This window comes from Dermochelys coriacea, chromosome 6, assembly GCF_009764565.3.
Source record: "Dermochelys coriacea isolate rDerCor1 chromosome 6, rDerCor1.pri.v4, whole genome shotgun sequence".
Lineage (NCBI taxonomy): Eukaryota > Metazoa > Chordata > Testudines > Dermochelyidae > Dermochelys > Dermochelys coriacea.
Window position 1 is genome coordinate 56,347,598 of NC_050073.1, and position 26,229 is coordinate 56,373,826.

At 43.3% G+C, this 26,229-nt stretch overlaps 1 protein-coding gene across 11 annotated transcripts in view; it reads right to left on the reverse strand.

Moving 5' to 3' along the window:
- The window catches only part of CELF1 (CUGBP Elav-like family member 1), a 103,931-nt gene that overhangs the window by 65,065 nt on the left and 12,637 nt on the right, over positions 1–26,229 (reverse strand). For 4 of the 11 annotated variants that reach the window (XM_038407730.2, XM_043516306.1, XM_043516304.1 and 1 more), the window contains exon 2: positions 15,109–15,149. The exons of 6 other annotated variants lie outside the window; for them this stretch is intronic. The gene's annotated coding sequence lies outside the window, so the exon portion shown is untranslated. Of the gene's footprint in view, positions 1–15,108; positions 15,150–24,739; positions 24,759–26,229 lie in introns of those variants that run through there. One more of the 11 variants, XM_043516308.1, reaches the window with a different exon arrangement.

Sequence of the window (26,229 nt, forward strand, 5' to 3'; positions counted from 1 at the left end):
CTAGGGTAATTTATTGTGTCAAATCTTACAGGAGTAATAATCACATGTTTATCCTTTTCAGGGAGACATTGAAATGACGAAGAAACATTGCTATACGAATCCAAGGACAGTTGTATTTAGAGCGGAGACGTATTTATCTGTAGCTTTTACATTTCTCCCTGCCTTTGATTCACACCTACAGACAAACAAATTAAGGTTAGTATGCCAAAGACAAACTGGGTTTGTGTCCTTTTTTGATTCTTACAGATAGAGAGAGGACGTGAAAGAAGTGTTGGTTTTTTAAAAAAAAATAAAAAACACAACAAATTATATACATATTCAATTTCAGGTCCTGCCTAAGTTGAAAGACTATTTGCCAAGTATACAACCAGGAATTCCAGCAAAAAAATCCCACTGGTGTTACCACTAGTCAGAATCCCAGTATAGACAAGGCTCTGGCAATGTTCATTATTTTTACCACCATATTAGTTAAACCTACTGAAGAGTAAAATGGAAATTATGCTATCCAAAATGAGAAAATAATACAAATTATGAAATTTTGCAATCGAGTCTGAAACTAGGGCAAGAACTGTGTTTTAGAAGGGATTTGAAAATGAGGATACCTGGTGCACACAAAAGGAGAAGGAAGCAGTCATAAAGTGGTATGGTGTCAACAAAGGCAGCAAACAAGACAGAGAGTGGGGACAAGGTAGGAAGTGATGGTAGAGGAGATAGAAGCATGGATAGAGCCTTAAAAGTGAGAACAGAGTCTGAACTTTCTATGGAAAGAGATGTTTCAGAGTAGCAGCCGTGTTAGTCTGTATCTGCAAAAAGAACAGGAGTTCTTGTGGCACCTTAGAGACTAACAAATTTATTGGAGCATAAGCTTTCGTGGGCTACAGCCCACTTTATCGGATTCATAGAATGGAACATATAGTAAGAAAACAGAGAGAGAGATACATACAGAGAAGGTGGAAGTTGCCATACAAACTGTAAGAGGCTAATTAATTAGTTTGTATGGCAACTTCCACCTTCTCTGTATGCATATGTATATTTATATCTGTATATATCTTCTTACTATATGTTCCAGTCTATGCATCTGATGAAGTGGGCTGTAGCCCACGAAAGCTTATGCTCTAATAAATTTGTTAGTCTCTAAGGTGCCACAAGTACTCCTGTTCTTTTTATGGAAAAGAGATGTAGCTAGTGAAAGTGTTGGCAGTTTAAGCACAGGAGGAGACAAAGATTATTATTTTAGCTACTGAATGTTGGATAGTGATATAGCTAAAGGGGATTTGTGGTAACTTTGAAGCTTGCAGATTCACTCTGAATGCTTCAGGAGAAGAGAATCATAGAGAGGCAATGTTTGGCAAGCTACCTCACATTTATCATGGGTGAGTTTTACTCCACATAACGTACCCCTGGATCCTGAGTCCAGAAAAATGATGCTTCCTAGAATCCAACAGAGGCACTGCTAATTCTCAGGATTCACTGGTCCCTAGTATTTCATCTGAATGAAGCTCTGTGTTGACAGGAAATAAAACAGGAAAGGACACCTGAATTCCTTAGGTAATCCTGTGCAATAATGCAGGCCCCTCCACAGCCATTATTTTCCAGACACTCTTCAACTATGTAAACTGCAACACAGAACACAAGCTACTGGCCCAGAAACCCACCATCAGAACAGGCCTGCAGTGTACTGCCTTTTATCCCTGTTAAAGGAACCTGCAGTTCTTAATTCAACTACAAAGCTAGGACAAAAGCTAACTTTCAACAGTCTTGATAATTTCTGGAAAAACAATTTCAGGACCAGAACCAATACCACAACATTTTATATTTTTTGTCTCCTGTTAAAATACAACTAAGGAACTAGTCTCTAGCCTAGTACCAACAAACCTATAGTCCAAGCCAAAAATCTGACAGAGTACTACTCTGTATAACGTAGTTATATTTACACATAAAGCTGTCTCCATTCTAGTTTACTTGACTGAAGGAAGCCTAGAACAGCGGCTCTCAACCAGGGGTCCAGAGCCCCCTGGGGGTTCCCGAGCAGATTTCAGGGGGTCTGCCAAAATAAACCAGTGAGGGGCCCATGTGAGACTCACTGGGGCCCAGGGCAGAAAGCAAAAGCCCAAGCCCCACCACTTGGGGCTGAAGTTGAAGCCTAAGCAACTTAGCTTCATGTGGCCTCCTGTGGCATGGGACCCTGGACAATTGTCTGCTTCCTACCCCTAATGCTGGCCCTAGCTTTTAATCTACTGGATATGCAGAAAAACAGTTCTTATGGCACAAGTGGGTCATGGAACTTTTATAGCATGTTTGTGGGCTGGGGGGAGGACGGGGGGCAGAAAGAAAAAGGTTGAGAATCCCTGGCCTAGAGAACCAGGTGTCTGCTCCAGTTAACCCCCAGACATTGACAAAGCACATAGCAACCTGCTGTGTGAGACTTACATTGAGAACCAAAACTCTATTCAAAAGAAACACACCTTAGATCCAGATCTAAGCTTTAAAATGAGACTGTGGCCTAAATGTTCACTTTTTGACTTGTGGTTTTTAGGTAGGTTTACCTTAAAAAAAAAAAAAAATTAAAGGGACACCATATTTTTAAATTGGATAATTACAAACGTCCATTTTCTGATAATCATCCTTTAAATAGCCCAATCTAAGTTATGTTTTTATAAGAATTTAAAAATGTTAAAGAGGTTTTTCTTTCTTCCCCGATAATGTCTAAAAGATCTTCTGGGCAGGATTGAGAGCAACAAGTCTCAAGTTTCCTCCTTCCTTGCAGGCATCAAAACAACCATACAAACTATTCTGAAAAGGAGTAACTCATTAAACTGTTTCTCCAAATTGTCCCAAATGTAACACAGAACCAGTTAATTTTATGGTAACTTACAAAATCACACATTATTCCAACCAGTTTTTATAATTTGTTTGCTCTCTTATCCTACTGAAATCCTTTGTATCTTTGTATCTCTCTCTAGAAAGGTATTCATTTGCCAGCCTCACAGACCCCCAGGCGCACAAAGCCACTTCTTAATAGAGCAATGCAAACCATGCAGTTACGACACTTTAGTTTCGACAGACCTGTGCTAACACTTTTAACGCTTCAACTTACACCATTAAACAGTACAATTTCCCATGACACTTTGCCAGAGGTCACTAATGCAGCAGGAACATCTCCAACAGTGTTCACTGAGGGCTTGTCTACATTTGAAACACTACTGCAGCTGCACCACTGTAGCGCTTCACTGTAAACACTGCCTACGCCAACAGAAGGGGTCCTCCCATCAGCATAGGTAATCCACCTCCCAAAGAGGTGATGTTGTATACACAGTGTTGTCTACAATGGGGGTTAGGACAGCTTACCTACGTCATTCGGGGGTGTTGATTTTTCACATGCCTGGGTTATTTTTACACTACACTAATTTTTTAGTGTAGACCAGGCCTGAGACAGTAAGAGAGAGTAAGATAGGGGCTGAAGTTTTGATGCAGTAAGAGCAACTCAAGCTCCCAGACACATGCAGCTTAGGAAAGAATACAGATAAGTATATTGCCTGGTTCAAATGAAACAGAGAACACTTTAAACAAAAATTCTGGGTATGGTCGTAAAGTCACCTTGTCTTTGGAGAATTGTGTAGGAGGCGGCTCAGTGGAGGAAGATGGACCCATCGACCCAAGGAGCAAAGAGTCAGACGGTAAACTGTCTTAAGCAACATTTGAAGGGAGCAAACCTTGCGAATTGGACCACCTGCATGCAAGTGGACATTTGCTCCAAGAGCCTCAAGCACATCGGAACTCTCGTGGAAGGCCGACACTGCAGACTATGGCAGAGGTAGCGAATCATCTGAAAACGGTCGGTAGACAGAAATGCTCTTGAACTCGGAGACTAGTAGGGTCCCCCCCAGGAACTGTATTTTTTAAGTGGGAACCAAAATTGACTTCCCAGTGTTTAGGATGAGACCCAGATGGTCAAGCAAGCGCAGCAGTGTTGATTTGAGAAATTTCTTCTCTGGATCTGACTCTCATTAAACAGTCATCCAGACAGGAGAAGATATGGATTCCTTTCTTTCTGAGATATGCTGTGACAATGGCCATGCATTTGGTAAAAACCTAAGGAGCAAATGAGAGGCTGAAGGGAAGCACTTTATACTGGAAATTGTGCTCCACCAAGATAAAATGAAGGAATTTTCTGTGCTAAAGCAAAATTGCCACATGAAAGTAGGTATCCTGAAGATCCAGGGAAGCAAGCCAGTTGTTCTGAGACAATGTGGGAAGAATAATTGATAGGATGACTATGCAGAAACTCATATACTTGATATATTTGTTGAGGACCCAAAGGATGAGAATGGGTCTTACCCATAATGGAGAGGATTCATTCATTAAATCCTGCTTGAGGGCTGACAGGCCCGGGTTGGCCGACTCTCATAGACTTTAAGGTCACAAGGGATCATCATGATCATCTAGTCTGACCTCCTGCACTTTGCAGGACACAGAACATCACCCACTCCTGAAATAGACCCCTAACCACTGGCTGAGTTACTGAAGACCTCAAATCATTGTTTAAAGACTTCAAGTTACAGATCACCACAACAGAGCGGGCTGGCAATCTCTGCCTGGAGTGGGATGAGGAGCAAGACCTCTGCAACTGAGGCACGTCCCATGGATTCCATATGGATAGGGAAGTGGTGGCCAGTAGGCACCAGCCCATGGGCCTCCATCCTGACCACAAGACAAGCGTCAATTCGGGTACCCATAGAGTTCCATGAATGGCATTCGCTCAGCCAATGGGGAGCAGGAAGAGGAAGATCCTGCCCTGGACACTGAGGGGTACTGGGCTTGGTGGGATAGCAGTGGGGCCAGTCCTAAGGGTGCGAACAGCTGGTCTGACGTGTCCATAGCCCAGAGCGAGGAGGAACTTAGCACTGGCAGTGGAAACAGTACTGCTGGCACCGAGTATGCCTCAGTCACTTCCTGTGCTGGAAGCAGTGTCGACCCCAAAGTCGATATCAGTACTGAAGTAACTGACGGTGCTGAAGTGGAAGGCAGTGACTGCCACCGTGGCAACATTAATGGTGCCAGCCGCAGGGATACCAAAGTTTCCAGTGCCAAGGAGGTCCCTTGTGCTAGGGCTGGCCCAGGCCCCATTTCCATTGAGCGTGTAAAGGAAGCATTGAGGTGCAGCACCAACAGACCCATAAGTACAGTGGCTTAGCCAGCCAATCGGGCAATAAAGGACACAGCCCTGGCGAAGTCCTGTACCAAGGGAGAAGTTGGGACAGAAACACAGAGGAGGTCCACTGATGTCTGATATGCTGCTGGCACAAAAAGCAGCCAGTGCCGGCATCACCTTCGTTGTTACAAGACTCGACAGATGCTTCTCAGCTGCAACCGGAGTCAACAGTACGGGGCCTGGGGCCTCTGACCTCTCTGCACGTTGCTGGGGAGCAGTTGACAGGACTTGCTCCATCCTGCGCACCAGCATTCATCATTTGAGGATCCACGTTTCTTCTAGGGGAGGGAGATAAAACCCAATGGGACCTGGAGTGCCTTGGTCAGTCTTGTATGACCTTTTCCTCGGCGCACTTGACAGGGAACGACTCCTCCATCTCTTGGGAGAGGTGCCAGCTCCAGGATGTGAAGCGACAGCACTCTCAGCACCTGAGGGGTAACCTCTGATCTGACGAGGGCTGAAGCAGGCCGCGTGGTCTGTTTGAGCAGACTAAGATCCCTTGGCACTTATGTCCGTTTCATGAACAACCTGCAAATCAAACACCATTCCTTGATTTGGGCTTCACCTAAACATAGCAAGCGTGTGTGGAGATCATTAGCTTGAGCTTGTCCCCCATCCCAAATGATGGTCAATATTTAAACCTTGGTGAGGGCAACACCAGGGAAAACAAACAACTCACACGCACTAAGTCTAACTATACTAGAGGTGCTAATTAACTATATACAATTAGAGAACAAAGCCGCTACAGTAGAACCAGAGTTACAAACACCTCGGGAATGGAGGTTGTTCGTAACTCTGAACAAGATGTTATAGACGTCAGCCACAGGGAGGCTGGGGCTGCAACTGGAAAGCGTGTGCGTGGGGGGTGGTGTCAGGGCTTCCCAGAGTAGACCATGCTATGTCAATAGGAGGGCTTCTCCTGGCAACATAGCTACCATGTCTTGGGAAGGTGGAGTACCTACTCCTGTTGGCATGGGTAGCGTCTTCACTAAGTGGTGCAGCTGTACCACTGTAAGCACAAACAAACCCTTAGAGTATCTTTCCCAGACCTGAAAAAAAGCTCTATGTAGCTCGAAAGCTTGTCTCAACAGTTGTTGGCCCAACAATAGATACTACCTCACCCACTTTGTCTCTTTAATTACCAGAGGAATCTGTTATCTCCAGAAAGAACAGTGTTCAGAGCCCCTCATTGATTCACTGTGTTCCAGCTGGTGGTTTCTGTGCTATCTTTTTTCTGGTCTCTAGAGAGGGGAGCTGAATGAATCCTCTCCATTACCCCACCTGGCATCTGACATAAGAATCACTCTCTCTCATTCACTAATGGGTGGATCCCTTCAAAAAAAATCTGATCCTGAGAAGAGACCCTGGGAGCACTCATCAGAGCAAGTTGGGGGAAAAAAAGCTATCATCCATACGCAATAAGGAAAAACTTTCCGTGAGATGGTAAAATGGGAACGAAAAGATAAAACCTCCTTTGGAAACTTATTCAGATGGAACACTGTTCTATTTGTTCCTGATTCTCTGAGGCTAGAAATAAGATGGTGAGCTGGTTGTAATGCTCTAAAGTGAAGCAGATGATAGTTTAATTCATGTCACGACCTTCCAGGGGTTACTTGAGACTGGAAATGGAATAATGCTGTTCCTGTGATTCTTGACCAGCTCTATTGAGTACCCCATCTGGGCAACATCCAATAACTTAATTCTGATGAAAGTTACATTTGCTCCCAAATGCAAAGAGCCTGGCACCAACTGAGCACCTAACCCAGACAGGGCTGACAAGGAATCATGTGGATAGTTCTGAGGCAATTGACAGCAGCTACCGACCTCACAATCTGCACTTGCTCTAGCTACCAAAATGTAAAGTGACAATTTTTTCTAATGTACTTCAGGGACTGTTTCAACTTATTCCTTTCTATAGTGTCTGGCAGAAGCACTTTTCTGATGACTCTGCTTCCCATAGTTTCACAGTATATCATTAAGATAGCTGGGAACTGATTTGCCTGAGCATCTGTTCCTGAGGACCAAAGCCCCATATAGCTGCATGAAACAGATTTGTATTACACTGTCTTTATCAAGGAGATGCTCTTAAGGCCATGGATTTGTAAGTTAAGAGGGACCATGTTTGCAATACTGTTCACCCATGTTAGCATTGCTTATGAAAGCACGCAGAGGCATTGAGGGTGATAGATAACAATTTGTGATTTTCTTGTCGGCTAGTCTGATGCCACCAGTAAGTTTCCATGCCCCAAGGAGGGGGCTGAGGTGATGCCTGACTGGACTATGTTGGCTTTGTAGGACCTGTTTAGTGAGAAGGCCACTCTAAATAAAAATCTCCCTTGGCTGGAAACACAGAGTCCATAACCACTACAGCATATAGCCACATTTACTTTCGGTAGTGACATCAGATTGAATTTGGACTCGTGCACACCAAGAAATCTTCTGGCTTTACAGGATAGAGACCAGTGGGACTACAAAAAACAAAACAAAAACAGATGGTGGAGCAGGAGGCTCTTTACTGCCTGCTTGTTATTCCACATCTGGGTTTTTCCTCCCTCTCATCACTCCATTGCTAGTGACTGGGGGGAGAAGGGGAGAAGAGTGGTGATGATGAGATAATCTGTGGCAGAAGCTGGGAACAATAATCCTGAACACTAGGGCGTGGTGCCCTATATCAGCAGCTGGGAATGACAGCCCAATAATTAGGGCATGGCTATACACAGCAGGAGCTGGTGATGACAGCCTGATACTTTCCCAGTCTTTCTAGTGCAGCAGGAAACCCCCATTCATTTACTACATCTTTCCTGGGAGCCTGAGGAGGGATATGCAGCTCCAGCTTGATTAGGACAGCTACAGAAATCCTAAACCTAATTTCACAGTACTTTGTTGAAAGAGTTCATACTTTTGTTGTATATAAAAAACTAAACAACATGTTTTATATAAAAATAAAGAAATCACTGTTGTGTTTCCATGCCCAAAGCAATCCGTACATGTTCATGGCCTGGTCATTTCTTCACTGATCTGCCACTCCAGCCTGGGATATAAGTAAGTATCCTGTTAGAAAGGTAGTGGGGAAGGGAGCTAGGTCTAAGAGCTACTTTATTCTCTGATGTTTGCTTTGTCATCCATGCTGTGTCCATAGCGTGAGGGAAGGCAAAGGAGGAGATGGCTGAGCTCCACAATCAGGAGTCACAAAAAGAAAAGGAGTGTGGCTGCTGGTGTGGGCTATAGGAACATAAGTGGGATTCTCCATCTGGTGCACTGCCCTTCTAGCTTCACCCCCTCGGGGGGGAAGGGAGGGGGGCAAGATGCTTGTCCCCAGAGACAGTTTTCCAAATCTTGCCTGGGGAAAGGGTGCCAAGGCAACTTCACCCAGACTGGGCTGATTGGAAGAGTTGCACTCTGCCCACAGAGGTCCCCAACACGACACTCAATAAGGGGATGAAACAGGTGACACAGACCTTTCCTTTTGACTCTGGCTCTTATTGGTCTAATTCTCTCCCTGAAGCCTGCAGGGGCACCAGCTGCTGCAAACACTGCACCAGGGGAAGCACAGCTGAGGTGGAAATCTCCTCAAAAGGCAAATGCAGCCCTGGGACACAGCTGGGAATATTAAGCCAAACTGTTAGTCAGAAATCTGAAATCAAGTCTGGAATTTCCCTCAAAAAAGCCTTGCAACCAAGGCGCCTGGCTGAGCTGCTAGCCACTGGGAAGAGAAAGTTACTCACCCTGTGCAGTAATTGACGTTCTTTGAGATGAGTGTCCCTGTGTGTGCTCCACTTCAGGTCAAGGTGTGTCCCAGCGCCTTCGATACGAGATTTCTACAGCAGTACCCTTACACCTGTGCACGCACTGTGCCTGCCTCTTGAGCTGACAGTGTTCTAATAGTGCGTGCACAACCCGGGCTTCTCAGCTCCTTCCCTACAACAGCGTGTGTTACAAATTCCAAAGTAGAGGGGGGGTGTAGTGGAGCACCCACAGGGACACTCATCTCAAAGAATGTCAGTTAGTGCACAGGGTGAGTAACAACTCTTCTTCTCCTTCTGAGAGAGAGAGAGAGAGAGAGATGTCCCTGTGGGTGCTCCACTTCAGGTGACTGAAAAGCAGTATCCCATCGTTGGGAATTCAGATGAGGGAAGAAGGCTGTAGACAAGATAGCTTTACCCAACCTGGTGTCAGATGCTGCAGTGTGGATAAGAGAGTAGCGATTAGCGAAGGTAAGGTTCAATGCCCAGGTAGCTGCCTTGCATATGTCAGACAGTGAAACATTACGGAGGAAGGCCGGGGAGGTGGAGACAGCTCTGGTAGAGCGTGTTCTAATCTAATTGACATACGAGGTTGTATTTGCCTGAGTTGGTAACAAAGGCGTATGCAGTCAGCAATCCATTTGGAAAGTCTCTGTGTAGAGATAGCATTTCCTTGTGAGCGCTGAGTAGTAGAGACAGAAAGTCTGGGGGTTTTCCTAAACGTTTTTGTTCTATCCAGGTAAAAGGATAATGCTCTGCGAACATCAAGAGTGTGCACTGTTGTTTCAGAGGTGTTAGTGTGAGGTTTTGGAAAAATGTTGGAAGGTGTATAGGTTCATTGAGGTGAAAGGAAGAGTGTATCTTAGGTAAGAACCTTGGATGCGTACGGAGTGTGACCTTATCGCGGAAGAACGTGTTATACAGAGGGTCCGCCATAAGCGTCCCCATTTCTCCTACTCATCTGGCAGACATGATTGCTATGAGGAAGGCGGTCTTCATAGATAGGTGGAGAAGGGAGCAGGTAGCCATTGGTTCAAAGGGTTTATCCATCAGGGCTTTGAGGACTAGGTGTAAATCCCAAGGTGCAGCAGGCGGTTTCACATCTGAGTATAACATCTGGATGCCCTTTAGGAATCTTTTGGTGAAAGGCGGTGATTGTCGCAAAGTGGACCTTGAGTGAGCTTGTAGAGAGGCCAGATGTTTTAAGGTGTAGCAGGTAGTCCAGTATCAGTGGGAGTGAAGCACAAACTGGCGAGGTCTGTTTGCCAGCGCACTAAGATGTAAACAGTTTCCATTTATCCAGGTAGGTAGTGCACGTGTTGTGTGTTCTGCTGTGTAGCAAGACAGTGCGTAGTTGGTTAACGTCGCGTTAGAGAACCATTGATCAGCCAGGCCCTCAGGTGGAGACGTTGTACTTCGGGGTGAAAGAGTTGCCCCCCACACTGTGATAGGAGGTTGCTGAGTGGTGAAAGGGGAATGGGAGGCTTGACTGACATGCGCAGGAGAAAGGGGTACCACATAAGAACATAAGAATGGCCATACTGGGTCACACCAAAGGTCTATCCAGCCCAGTAGCCAATGCCAGGTACCCCAGAGGGAGTGAACCTAACAGGTAATGATCAAGTGATCTCTCTCCTGCCATCCATCTCCACCCTCTGACAAACAGAGGTTAGGGACACAGTTCCTTATCTATCCTGGCTAATAGCCATTAGTTCTTTTAAACCCTGTTATAGTCCTAGCCTTCACAACCTCCTCAGGCAAGGAGTTCCACAGGTTGACTGTGCGCTGTGTGAAGAACAACTTCCTTTTATTTGTTTTAAACCTGCTACCCATTAATTTCATTTGGTGGCCCCTAGTTCTTACATTATGGGAACAAGTAAATAACTTTTCCTTATTCACTTTCTCCACACCACTCATGATTTTATATACCTCTATCATATCCCTGCTTTGTCTCCTCTTTTCCAAGCTGAAAAGTCCTAGCCTCTTTACTCTCTCCTCATATGGGACCCATTCCAAACCCCCAATCATTTTAGTTGCCCTTTTCTGAACCTTTTCCAATGCCAGGATATCTTTTTTGAGATGAGGGGACCACATCTATACACAGTATTCAAGATGTGAGCATACCATGGATTTATATGAGGGCAATATTCTCCGTCTTATTCTCTATACCTTTTTTTTAATGATTCCTAACATCCCGTTTGCTTTTTTGACTGCTGCTACGCACTGCGTGGATGTCTTCAGAGAACTATCCACGATGATTTCAAGATCTTTCTCTTGATTTGTTGTAGCTAAATTAGCCCTCATTATATTGTATGTATAGTTGGGGTTATTTTTTCCAGTGTGCATTACTTTACATTTATCTACATTAAATTTAATTTGCCATTTTGTTGCCCAATCACTTAGTTTTGTGAGATCTTTTTGAAGTTCTTCACAGTATGCTTTGGTCTTAACTATCTTGAGCAGTTTAGTATGGTCTGCAAACTTTGCCACCTCACTGTTTACCCCAGTTGTCTGGGCCACACTGTGGCTATGAGAATGATGTTGGCTCTGTCTGTTTGAATCTTCTGAATTACTCTGTGCAATAGAGGCATTGCTGGGAACGCGAACATGAGAGTCTCGGTCCAAGGGAGCATAAAGGCGTCCCTCCATGAGTGTTTCCCCAGGCCTGCTCTGGAGCAGAATGTCGGGCATTTTTTGTTTGTTGCTGTAGCGAATAGATCCAGTTGGGGATAAACCCAGGTCTGGAAAATGTTGGAAAGAATGGTGGTGTTGAGTTCCCACTCATGCTGTAAGAAGAACGATTGACTGAGGTTGTCTACGGTGGTATTCTGGAGAACCTGGCAGGTATGACGCGGAGATATGGATGTTGTGTTGAAGGCACCAGTTCCAAAGTTTTACCACCTCTGTGCAAAGGGAGTGTGATCGGGCTCCCCCGTCTGCTGACATAAAACATACACACGATGTTGTCAGTCATGATTCAAATTTGGCAGTTTTGTATGATGGGAAGGAAATGGAGGCAGGCATTGCGTACGGCCCGGAGCTCTAACAAATTTATGAGAAGCCTGGTTTCGGAAGTGGCCCAGAGACCCTGAGTGGTGAGGTGGCCGATGTGTGCTCCCCATCCTGTGATGGGTGATGCATCTGTGGTGATGGTAATTGAAGGGGGATCTCGTCGGAAGGGAATCCCGGTGCAGAGGTTGATAGGAGAGGTCCACTACAGGAGTGAATCCTTGACTTTCTGGGGCATAATTAGTAACCTGTTTAGCCTGTGCTTGTTTGGTTTCTATACCGTGCCTAGCCAACCTTGAAGGCATCGCATGTACAGGCAAGGATTTGCAACCACAAATGTGCAAGCAGCCATATGTCCCAAGACTTGTAGGGAGTCTCAGACTATAGTCTGTGGGCTGGCACGTATCTGAATAATAAGGATGCTCATTGTGTGGAATCTGTCCTGGGGGAGAGATGCAAGACCAGTAGTGGAATCGAGGTGGGCGCCAATGAAGTTGATTTGTTGGATAGGTTGTAAGGTAGATTTGTTTTTGTTTATTTGCAGGCCCAAGGTGCAGAAGCAGTGAAGGGTTGCAAGAGTTGCATGGCTCACTTCTAACTGAGTGGGAGACTTGAGGAGACAATCGTCCAGGTAAGGAAACATGAGGATTCCTTTTTTCCGGAGATGTGCTATTACAACTTCTAGCACCTTGGAGAAGATAGATGATGGAAAGGCCAAAAGGGAGGACCCCGTATTGGTAGTGTTGCGCTCCCACAGCAAACCTGAGGAAACGTCGATGGACAAGGTGGATAGAGACATGGAAATATGCATCTTGGAGGTCGAGGGTTGAAAACCAATCTCCTGCTCCAGCGTTGGAATTATCATTGGGAGAGTAACCATCCAGAATTTCTGTTTCTTGACGAACTTGTTCAAATGTTGAAGATTGAGGATAGGGCACCAACCACCGCTTTTCTTTTCCGTCAAGTAGTAGTGGGAGTAAAACCCTTTCCCTGTGTGTTAAGGGGGGCATCTCCTCTATTGCTCCGAGATATAGGAGATGTTGTACCTCCTGACAGAGCAATTGTTCATGAGAGGGGTCCCTGAAGAGGGACAGGGAGGGAGGGTGAGTGGGAGATAAGGAGAGGAAGGGGATGGCATAACCCAATCTGATAATTTCCAGGACCCATCTGTCCGTAATGATGGTTTGCCAGTTGGCCAGGAACGGACGCAAACAATGTCCAAAAAAATGGTTGGTTGGTGTTGGCGCTGGTGCTGGAGAGGGTGCGAGGTTTTCCTATACCCTCAACTAAGACTTCAAATTTGTTTATTTGGGTTAGGAGGGTTTGCGTTGTTGCGTTGTTTGCCGAGGGCAATGTCGTTGGTTCCTGGGCCTATGTCGTTGTTGCGTATCATATTGTCTTAAAGGTGGATGTTGCACAAAGGTATGGTAACGTGATCGTTGGTATGGCTGATATCTATATTGTCCCTTCTTTGAGGTAGGTGTTTGGATGCCTAAGGATCAGAGCGTGGCATGGGAATCCTTCATGGAGTGAAGGACCTCATTGGTTGTAGCGGTGAACAGCTTGTCTCCATCAAAAGGGAGATCTTCGACCCTGCTGGCAGTGTGACACCAAGGCAGCTGTGCCATGTGCGGAGGAACCCAGAGGGGAGCAGCTACAGCCCTGGGCGGATTCCCTCCACTCGAGGCTCTCGAGGGGGGGCCATCGGAAACCAAGCGGGGATTTGGCACATTGCTGCGTAGGGGTGGTGAGGTCAGACCAGCAGAATGTGGCATTTTGCGTGAAGAATCTTCCCCAAAGATGGTGCTCAAAATGAACTGCTCATCACTGAGGAGCACTGGGCAAAGCGCAGCAAGCCCCCAGTCCCACTTCTTCGGAGCCCCGGGTGAAGAGCAGCAAACCCCCTGGTCCTGCCCCCCGGGCAGGAGCGCCAGGCGGAGCGCTGGAAGCCCCTGGCCCTGCTACCCCGGCCGGAACGCAGCAAGCCTCCAGCCCCGCTCTCCCTGCTGGAGCACGACAAACCCACTGGTCCCGCTCCCCCCAGTGGGAGCGCCGGGCGGAGCGCGGCCCTGATCTCCCTGCCGGAGCGTGGCAAGCCCCGAGTCCTGCTCCCCCAGCCGGAGCTCCCGGGCTGGATAAAAGCAGCCCGCAGTTTGCCCACCCCTGGTGTAGGTAATTGACCTCCCTGAGAGGTGGTATCTAGGTCAATGGAAGAACTCTTCTGTCTAACTATAGCGGTCTACACTGGGGATTAGGTCTCCCAGGGGTGTGGATTTTTCACACCCCTTAGAAATGTAGCTATCCTGATGTAAGTTCCCAGTGTAAACCAGCCTTAGACATTTAGGTAGCTGGAGTCAGAGTGGAAGGATTTACTCTCTGTAAAACTATTCAGGTTTGGCTCTATTCAATCTTCAGACTGTATCATATCCCCATGACCATCCATTCTCACCCAATTTGTCAAAAAGGGAAGTTGTTTTACTAGAGGATCAGTTTCAGGGCTTCACAAACTTGACAAGGAATAGAACAAATCTCAACAGATCTTCATATTATAAAGCAGCAACATTTTCCTTCTTACCAGTTATTTCTCTAAGATCATTAAACCCCAAGCTGCACACAAGGTTGCTGCTCACTTGGTACTCACAGTCCTAAACAAGTTGGTTCTGCCCGCCCCTACCACAGCATGCACATAGCAAACTGCCAAAAGCCTAAGCCCTGGTCTACATTGGGGGATGGGGGGATTGATCCAAGTTATGCAACTTCAGCTACGTGAATAACTTAGCTGAAGTCGACGTAATTAGACCTACTCACCCCAGTGTTTTCACTGCAGTGAGTTGACTGCTGCCAGTCCCCCGTCAACTCCACCTGCGCCTCTCGTGGTGGTGGAGTACAGGAGTCGACAGGAGAACGCTCGGGGCTCAATTTATCGTGTCTAGACTAGAAGCGATAAATCGACCCCCGCTGGATCGATCGCTGCCTGCCGATCCAGCGAGTAGCATAGACATACCCTAAGGTTCGGGGGCACTGCTCTTTGTAAGGGAAAATGAACACTCACTTTACTAAAGGCAATAGAAACCTTGCTCTAAAAAGGCATCTAAGAGAAAGGTCCAATAAGCAACTGAGAGAGGACCTGTATTTGGTTCATACCTGTAGCTATGCTCCTTCCTCTAGAAGTTCTAGTCTTCACTCTAAAAGACAAGAATAAAAATAGACACTGGGTGCTCTGGAGCTACAAGAAAAGATACCATGAATCATCAAGTAAGCTGCAGTCACCCTACACAGGCGTAGGACTGGAGATAGTAAAGTGAATTTCTAACAACAGAAATCAGTATGAGGTACTCACCATCTTTTACAGAAAATGTTTGTACCTTTTCAGAACTGGCAACCTTTTTTGTTTTGTTTTTTAACCCAGAGTGACAGACATTTATAAGCCCTGCAGAGGTGTCATGAGTCCAAAGGTATAAGTTTGTGCTTCTTAGTTTTAGTAAGGTCTGAAATAAGCAACTCATTGTGCTTACAAATGTTGCAGGACATGATATTATAACTTCTCAGAGGTTTCAGATATGTCTCTTCTCATGCCAGATACAAGCATGTGATCTCTTGAGTATCAGTATTAACATTTTGTGTAAGTTACAAACACTCCACTAGTCAGGGGAACCATGACACATGTGGGCATCACTGATGAAAACTCTCTTTTTCTACTATTCAGGTATGTAGAACAGTGAAGGCTCCAAGAGTAACAAACAAATCTGATACAACCACCTCAGAGACCTGGGGAAACTTTCCTTCAGGAAGCATTTGTCATTTGATAAAAAAAAGTCTCAATATGGCTTGTTTTAACCACATTTAGAACCTAACTATACAGTCCATTTTATGTAAATTTATGCACCAGATAGGCCTTACAACTCTCTCCCTTCTCAAAGGAAACTAGAACTCTGCTTCCTATGCTCTGGTAATGCACTCCTCCTGACAGGTGCCACTTCTCCTCTATTCAAGTGTGCATGGGGTATCAAATTCTGTACAACTGGCAGGGAATCGTCTTGTGTTCACTGAGGATTTACCCCATTATCAGTCTTTGGTGGCCAACCACTGTTATAGCTGCATGGGTAAAAACACCTACTAGAGACAGGAAAACATAAGCTGCAACTTGCATCTGTAGAGTTTACTCTGGTGTCGAGCAGTGGTGAATTACACAGGTACAAATTGTGGCTGAAGGCTTGCCAACACAAGGAAATTATCCCAGAATAGGGCAAAGTGTGAATATAAAGCAGAATTGCTATTCTGGAATAACTTCCGTGTGGACACTTTTACTCCAGAATTCCAAAGTGGATTAAGTTAATTCAGAAAAAGGCACTCTTATTCCAAATATTTTTCTGGAATAGCTATCCTTGAATAGCTCTATGTGTAGACAAGCCCCTTACAATGGCTTACTGTATCTAGACAAGGGGTTTGGACCAGTGCAGTTAAACAGGTGGCTGGCCATCAGTGTCTGAAATTCCCAGTGTAGATAAAGTACACATTTGTCACAGTGCTCAGATTCCACGATTCTTTGTGTTATCTAGATCCCTGTGACTCATGTTTTTGCTTAAGCTTCACTGTCAAATAGCATCACCACAGGGACATATTTCACCACATCTCTTTTCGCAATGAGAAAAATTCTGCTGCTGCCGCCTTCCCCCTGCAAGGGTGTGCATTTGGGTGTAGATTCTGTTTCCAACCTCCCCTACTGTGTACGTGGGGGAATTCTATTACTGTCCACTTTTCCCATGAAGAGGAATGAAGACTATACCACTGCATATTTCATGGAAGGATGCAGGAGTGCAAAAAGATATGACTGCAGATGAACAGACTGTTGCGTCTAATGGAACACTAGTTAGATAAAATTGCTGCTACTACTGAAAGGAGTGGCTCAAGGCCTTGGCCCTCAGAACATGAGTTAAGAACAGCTGCTTTATCAATATCTCTAAGTGGCACACTAGTCACATTTTCCAAATTCTCAGGCCTGGTCTACAGTTAAAATTTAGTTTGATATAGCTACCTTACTCAAAGGCCATACCCCTGGGCGACATAGCTATGCTGATCTAACCCCAAGTATAGATGAAGATATGTCAACAGAAGAATGTTCCATCAACTGAACTGCTGTTGCTTAAGGAGGGGTGCTCCTACACCAATGGAAAAACTCCTTTCCTCAGTGTAGGCTGTCTACACTACAGAATAATGCTGCCATAGCTACAGTATCACAGCTACACTGCTACAGTCCCCAGAGAACAGACAAGTCTTGAGTCATATTAACACACTGGCATCCCTACAGAAGACGGCCCCTGCCCAGTGAGTGTACCCCTACCCATTTAATGCATCTAACCTCCCTGACTAGGGGTTTATATTTAGACTTGACTTATTTCTGTTTGTTCCAGTAACAAATGTTTATTAATTAGCATTTATAATCATATTGGCTAACTAACTAATTGGCAATCAATTAACTTGAGTTAAAACAGGACCACAAACTAATTTAGACAGATATATGTTAGGGGCCCAAATATTCTTAGTTAAAACAGTATAAATTAGGGCTGTCGATTAATCGCAGTTAACTTATGCAATTAACTGAAAAAAATTAATCGTGATTAATCACACTGGTAAACAATAGAATACCAACTGAAATGTATTAAATATTTTTGGATGTTTTCTACATTTTCAAATATATTGATTTTAATTACAACACTGAATACAAAGTGTACAGTGCTCACTTTATATTATTTTTATTGCAACTATTTGCACTGTAAAAATGATAAACAAAAGAAATAGTATTTTTCAATTCACTTCATACAAGTACCATAGTCCAATCTCGTTATCATGAAAGTGCATCTTATAAAAAGGTAAATTTTATTTTTTTTTGGTTACATAACTGCACTCAAAAACAAAACAATGCAAAGCCACCATTCCAGAGTACGTGTTCATGCTGATGACTGGTTCTGCTCGATAATGATCCAAAGCGATGCGGACCGATGCACATTCATTTTCATTATCTGAGTCAGTTGCCACCAGTAGAAGGTTGATTTTCTTTTTTGGTGGTTCGGGTTCTGTAGTTTCTGCATCGGAGTGTTGTTCTTTTAACTCTTCTGAAACCATGTCGCACATCTCCTCCCTCTCAGATTTTGGAAGGCACTTCAGATTCTTAAACCTTGGGTCAATGATGTAGCTATCTTTAGAAATCTCACATTGATACCTTCTTTGCATTTTGTCAAATCTGCAGTTAAAGTGTTCTTAAAACAAACATGTGCTGGGTCATCATCCAAGACTGCTATAACATGAAATATATGGCAGCATGCGAGAGCAGGAGACGTACAGTTCTCCTCTAAGGAGTTCAGTCACAAATTTAATTAACTAATTTTTTTTAACGAGCATCATCAGCATGGTAGCACATCCTCTGGAATGGTGGCTGAAGCATGAAAGGGCAGACAAATGTTTAGCATATCTGGCACATAAATGCCTTGCAATGCCGGCTACAAAAGTGCCATGCAAATGCCAGTTCTCACTTTCAGGTGACATTGTAAGTAATAAGCAGGCAGCATTATCTCCCATAAATGTAAAGAAACTTGTTTGTCTGAGCGATTGGCTAAACAAGACGACAGACTGAGTGGACTTCCAGGCTCTAAAGTTTTACATTGTATTGTTTTTGAGTGCAGTTATTTTTTTCTACATAATTCTACATTTGTAAGATCAACTTCCATGATAAAGATACTGCACTAAAGTACTTGTATTAGGTGAATTAAATACTATTTATTGTTTTTTACAGTGCAAATATTTGTAAACAAAAATAATATAAAGTGAGCACTGTACACATTGTATTGTGTTGTAATTGAAATCAATACAATTGAAAATGTAGAAAATATCCAAAAATATTGGAACTGTATTCTATTATTGTTTAACAGCACAATCAATCACGCAAGTATTTATTTTAATTGCGCAATTGTGATTAATTTTTTTTAATTGTTTTACAGCCCTAATATAAATCTGAATTTACTGTATATATACACACACATCTTAGTAGTGCCAACAGAATTTGGCCCAATACAAGACATATGTGTACAGGATCCATGCCTCATTCAAAGTCTAATCTGCAGCCAAGCAAAGTTAATGGGAATCTTTCCATTGAGTTCAATGAGCCATGGCTGAGGCCCTCACTGTATACCAAGCAAACTATAGCAAATTACCCTCGGGGAAGATAAAGGGGGGCTGGATGGAAATAGCACGAGATCATGTAATTAAAGACTTCAGTAATGCATGCACATAAAGGGACACAGTTAAGGTTGTGTGTGAGATAACTTTGGCATTCCCTGATTCAAATGTTTTATTCTGCAGCCTTAAACATTCTATTAATAGCTTTTGAAAAGAACTTCCTAGGGCTTTTTTTTTTTTTTTTTTTTAAGAAAAGAAATAAAAAAAAATCATCACATGCAACTATTTGCTAGACAGCAGCAGAACAGTCTTTCTGCAAAGCTTGGGATGTGTTTTGCAGACAAAACATACCTATTTTTAACTCCTGCAGATGTATCTCATTTTAAAAACCAACAGTTTAGAGAGAATGAAGAGCCAAACATGGATTTTTTTTTTATTTGATTTTTTTTTAAAAACGGCTCAGCATAAATTTAGAGAATGAGAGCTTCAGGGTTTTTTTGGCCAGATTCATCCTTTATTTTCTCAAGAACTTTAAAGCACTTAAATCAGACACATTCCGATTCTCCTACATATAACTTTATTTATGCTTTATTTCTAAGGAGGCACAACTCAATAAGATTTCTTTCCTGATGTTCCTTTACGTTCTCTTACTTGACCTGTTGTACTGGGTAAATACTCACTATGGATGATATGCTGCAGAGAATGCTTCTTCCACATCTGCCAATAAAGAAAAGCAAAACATCCCCAATGGTTTGAATTTTCTTAAGCTGCATAAAATCATATTTTTTGCTGTTGTAAATGGATGCAGCTTCTTTGACTTGGATGGAGTTTCACCCATTTACATTAGTAGAGAATTGTAGTCATACTGAAAGGAGTGAATGCTGATTAAGACTGCCTACAAAGCCAAATCCGTTTCTTAGTGCATTTCTGCCTATTAGGCAGCACCATACCTCTGGTGCTCCTGTGGGAAAAACAACTTCGGAATTTCCTGACTTTTGTGCAGTTAAAACCCCATCATTGGCACTGCAGCAAAGGAGGATTTTTTCATGTTATTAAACTGTAATTTTTCCCCGTGGGCTTCTTGGCACTCCTGTTTTTCTATCTTTTTTTCCCCTCACTCAACAATTATTTATATAATGTCCAAAGTGCGCTAAGCACTTGTACAAACATAGAAGACCCATGGCCCAAGAATTTGTAACCTAAACAGAGGAAAAAAAGATTAAGGGTGTAGGAAGATGTAACACATACAAATGCTACATTTCACCCAGAACCACCTTGGCTTTAGCGTCATCCCCAGCATAGACTTATTCTTGTTTGAAGAAACGTGATTTGGCAAGAAAGTCATCTACTGAGTATAGAGAAAAAAACCTTTCGGTCTTTGTTGATTTAAGCTGCCTTTCATCCACAAACACCACCCCGGCCAGCTCTGGGCCTGCCAAACATCCCCTCTAGTCAAGCTTTCCTGCTGTGATTAATGTTCACTGACAGCTGTGTCAGGGCACTTTTACATTCTCTTCATGATTCTCTAATGCCCTGCCAGATTTCCCTGCTGTGCTGGGTCTGAGTCTGTCACCTGATTCAAGACATTCATGGAGGGGGATTCAGAGAAGCAAAGGTGGATGATTGTTTACTGTGGTGACCCATTTCAGAGTAGCAGCCGTGTTAGTCTGTATCCGCAAAAAGAAAAGGAGTACTTGTGGCGTCTTAGAGACTAACAAATTTATCTGAGTATAAGTTTTCGTGAGCTACAGCTCACTTCATCTTTTCTTTTTGTAGTGACGCAGTGTCTTTGCATTCAACTGCTGTCATGGTTCAGAGACTGCCCATGCACTTTGCCAAGCACTAGAGATATTCAGCACTCATTTGCAGTTTCATGCACAAGTTTTCAGTCACTCCTCACTTATCGTTTTCTCCTTCTATTCTTTCCATTCACTCTTCCTGCAGGGCATAGTGTAACATTAGCTGTATTCCACTGTTAATAAGAGGAGAATGAACAAACTTCATGTCAAAACAATATAAACTATCGGCTGAACATCTTAATGAGGAACCAAAAAAACAGCTACAAAATCCTCTTACACCTCTTGTAGGATTCTAGGAGACCCCATATATCCTGTCTCCTGGGGTCAAGAATCTAGGTGTGGTGATTCACTTGCCATAACCCTTCTCTCGCTACTCCCATGTCAGCAGCAGAGCTCACCTCTTTTCCCAGAACTGTCAGCATAGTTGCATCACACATTAGACCATGTACACAATTATACATTTTGAAAAGACAGTTTGTCATTGCATATTGCCCTACATGGAGGTTAAATTCAAAGTAAGACTGCAGGTATCACACATTAGTCCCCAGTGTCTCTCATTCAACTTTTGGGGGCTTTACCCCAGAGAATGAGGGAGGTCAGTGCTCAATAAAAGATGAGACTGAAGAGGATGGGGAAGTAATGACAGAAATAAGCTAGGAGTATCAGAGTTCATAGCTATATTATCTACAGTCCATTCTCCCTGAATTTACCCTGTTTAGTTTTAAAACATCCCAAGAGGTGAAGCTTCCACTATTTCCCTAGAGGAAATATTCCACACTGTAATAAACCTCACTGTCAGAGTGCTCTCTCTGATGTTCATCTTTTTGTTATTCTTTGCTCAGATTCATTCCACTATTGCTAGTTATACCTCTTGGACAATTCCTCATTGTCCCTGGGCTCTCTTTTTAAAATTTACAAACAAACAATCAGGACCCCACCATTGGCCAACCTATATTTATTTGGTTCCTTTAATATTTTCTCATCTGAATCCTTGCAGCCTTCATTTGTGTGTGCTGGATTAATCTTGCATCCTCCATCTTGAATCTAATTATTTTCCTGCTCATATTTAACCTACTTTTGTCTTTCTGGCGTGTGTCATCTGTAATAGTAAATCAGCTACATTTGTGAATGATATTAACATGTTGTCTACCTTCCCTTCTAAATCGTTAATGAAGATATTGAATAAAACTGGACCTAACTTCTATCTCTGCAATACCCCAACACACTTCCGATCAATCCAATACATTGTTGTTTACTATTACCCTTTTTATCAATATGCAGGGAAAAATTGGAGTTCCTTAATTTTAGGAGGATAACTGTAGCCAGAATAAAATCAGAAATAAGATGTCTCCTAGAACTTTTACAAGAATTATTTTAAAGAATGATAGGCTAGATTAGATTCCTCCTCATCTCCAATACTGCTTTGGTGTGCCAATCCCTATAAAGAAGGCATGAAAACCTTTTTTGTGGGTATAACATGGATTTGTGGGCCTTCTCCCTTAGGACTACTCAAGCTTACAGTATTTTTCAAGTAGGATTTTCTGACCACCAATTCCTACAGCATTATGTTATGTGGTATGGCTCCCTTGAGCCAACAGGAATAGGCATAGCCCCAAGGGGCTCCCTGTCAGCCATCAGGATATAGCAGCCAGGCAGATATTACTGCACTGAAAAATGCACCAGCTTTCCAAGAAAGGGAAGTTGGAGTGATGTTCTGTCATTATTAAACTGTGTAAAAGATGGCAGGTTCCACCTAATCTCCTCCTGCCATTTTATGGCCAGGATGTATCATGCTCATTGGCTTCAATGTACCAGATGAACATATGTAATCTCCGCAACATGCTACCCATATATTCTGACTCCTGCCACAGAGTGGACTGGTCAATGAGAATTCTGTCAGCACTCTTTGCCATATTCTCATATATATATGCCTTCCAAGAACCATCTCATATTGCTTATTCCTACTCTCTCAATAGGGGTGCTATTGGCAGGGAGGGTACCAGGAAGCATTCCAAAGGCCAGGGAGGAGTGGAGTAACCATGAAGTACCTGGGACAAGCAAGTTGCATTGAGTAATGACCCAATTTTACTTTTAATTAGCATTTTAAACTAAGATTTGTTCCAATTTAATCTCTGCTACTCTGCTCTTGCTGGTGCACACAGAGGAAATGCTGTAGGGGGACACAGAATGGACAGGTAGGAATGAGGAGAGGCAGAGAGCACTGAGAGGATGTGGCAGTATCTTCGGTATTCTGCATGGACTTGCAAGCAGGAGGGTTTGAAACTCCAGAAGCCACATATGCAGTGAATGTCACAGGGCTACCAGATGAAGGAGGAACAACTGTCAGCATGTTTCTACATTACAAAACCAACACCACTCTGAAATCAGCCACACAACATATAGCTACTTGTTAATTAGACAGTCCTAGAGTGAAATGTTCCTCTGTCACACAGATCTGTCAACTTCTGCTCTTCTGATCCCAAATATGTCTACAGACACACATGTGGAGACTGCAGGCCCCCATTTAGCCCCATAACTTGCTAGTTTCCTCTGGGAGGTGACAGGTCCGACTCTGCTCATTGCTAACATTGGAAACATGATGCAACACTAGGAAAGAAGTCAACTCAGACCAGGTCCCTAGAGCACTCAAGGAAGATTGGAGTGAATACCTTTCCTTTTACTTTCCTTTTACTTACTTTTACAATCAGCAGAAAGTATTAGTAACCAAAATCCCAGAGACTTAGGGCCTGATTTCCAGAGGTGCAGAACATCCATAGCTCCAGCTGAAGTGAGTAGGAGCTGTACGTGGTCAACATCAAGACCTTTAGCCTTGTCTATCCTGAGGAAAATTTTTCAAAAGATCACACCAGTGCTAATGGTTCGTGCAGTTTCCACCGTTTTCAGCATCATTTCATTAACCCTGCTCAGAGCAAGTTTTATCAACACTGTGTTTACAACAGTGTCCGCAGCTGGCAGCCAGTCTACACTAGGCTAAACATCTGCAACCCCAGTACAGCTGAACTTGTATTAAACATAAGACAATTTTTAAAAATGTTCCTGGTGTAAATAGGGTCATAGTGCAAGGTTCATACAAATGTGTAATCAGAGAGAACAGAGTTAAGTTTCTAGCTCTTCCTAATAAGATATTCCATGAAGGCCCAACCTCCAACATGACCTGCACTCACCGCCTCAAACCAAAAAAAGGCAGGGCAGGATCTATTCCCTTATTAATCCTGGTTAACCACAAGTGGCAAAGAAAGCATGCAGCTTGTCAGATAGAGTATCTACCTTTCACTAATCCTCAGGGCAGTCAGAGTGAGAGCAACTCCTCTGGGGCAGAGTCCAATACCAGTTCTCAAGGCAGGGCCATCAAAGCCCCCTAGAGAGGAGCAGCCCTCTTTTTGGGGTTTGCAGCATTGCTGTTCTAGTGTGATTACCCGCCCACTGCGCTCTTTCCTAGAGAGAGCTGTATATCCATCTCCACTCCCAGTCCTAGATTCACAACTTTCATGGATTGAAACTTAAAAGAAAACCCCCACAAACAGATCATCTTTCATGTGGAAATCAGTCCTCCCCAGAAACAGAAAGATGGATGGACACAAGGACACAGATGCAAGCTCTGGCTCACAATTCTGATCAGCAAATGCCGAGCATGCACAAAACCAGCCACACCACCAAGCTAGCTAATGTGCTGTTGCTGTACAAATATAGAAAGCAGAAAGTGGAACGACAGCTTCAGCAGAACACATTCTGCTCAGCTTTCTCAGAGGGAGGAGCAGAGAGTTGAACAGCTTTACCCATACATGGTCGATGAAAGGGGTCACTGCTGAGACAAGTTTCTTCTCTCACATTCATTCACCGTCAGACTGAGCAGGAGAAGACACAGAATTAAACTCCATCGGGGTGGGGGGAGGCACTCTATGAACTTTGCTTTAAGTAAGATTTGACAGAGTCCATTTCAGTAATTTCCAGTACCCATATCCAACAAAATCCTGACAGTACCAAGTCTGACATAAGGGGAAACCTTAATGTCCAGAAAATCCTAAAATTCATCCACATTCCTGCGCTGCTGTCTGATCTGCACAGGCCATGTCTTCACAGTTGCTTCCAGAAGCACCTGCCCAATTACCTACTCAAACTGTCTTTAAATTGATTTATAACAATAATTTTGATCCAGCTTTTTTTGATACATTCCTAAACTGGCTAATACAAACTTTTCCATTGGTTGGTATAAACTGAAACATGTTAGAAGTCTTGATTTCCCTATTAGGTTACTACAGCTTAAATATTTAACAGATAATATTCTCACACAACGTAATTTTTCATGTTCTTTTTACAAAAGGAAAAAAAACTGACTCAGCTTAATATGCAAGCCCTTGTTTTAGGATCACAGGAATTCTGGCATGGAAACACAGCAGCAGTCTAATTCTATATCCAAGGCCCCATATACTCCACAGAAAACATGATATAAGTTCTGGGCCCTGATCCCTGGATTCTGGTGTAGCAGACTGCAAATTCTGTGGCAGCTTCATTTATATTTTGAAGTATATTTTTTTATTAAATATTAAAATAGTATAATCAATACAGCAGCCTCAGTTATTTGGATATTAAATTCAATTTTATGCCATCTTGTATTTTCCATTTTCCGTATGCTGCAGATTTTTGTACTCGTACTGTAGAAGTTATTAGGGACAAAACTTGATGTTTTGACAGATAAGTATGGGGCAGCTGAAATTTTAGCATCAAAGGAGGCACGGGAGCCAGTTTGGAATTTGAGATAAGCACATCAAATGGATATTTCTGTTAAACAATCAGTAATAAAATAAGAAAAAACGCTGACGTTTAAACTCCTCTTTCGGTTCAGAGGTAACACTCCATTAAGGTGAATGGGATACTTCACATCTCTTAGACAGCTACTGCTTCAGACTGCCTGCAAACTTAAGAGGATAACTCTGCATCAATTACATACCGGCCACATTTTCAAGGTTTTCTTCACAACAAGGGCTACCATATAGGCTCTGATCCTGCTCCTATTGAAATCAATAGTAAAACTCCCATTAACGTTAGTGGTGCAGGATCAGGCCAACGTTTTAAAACCTGAATTATGAAGCATAATTCTGCACCAAAGGATGAATTTTGTGGCAAATACAAATGTGGAAGACACAGAACCCTGTCTAGATCCTACCTCCGATTATCAAATGTCAGGTGATTCAAAGGAAGGCACTTATGACATGTAATGCAAAAGGAAATTCCAACTACAAAGTAATATATGAGAATCCAGCCCATGAGAATC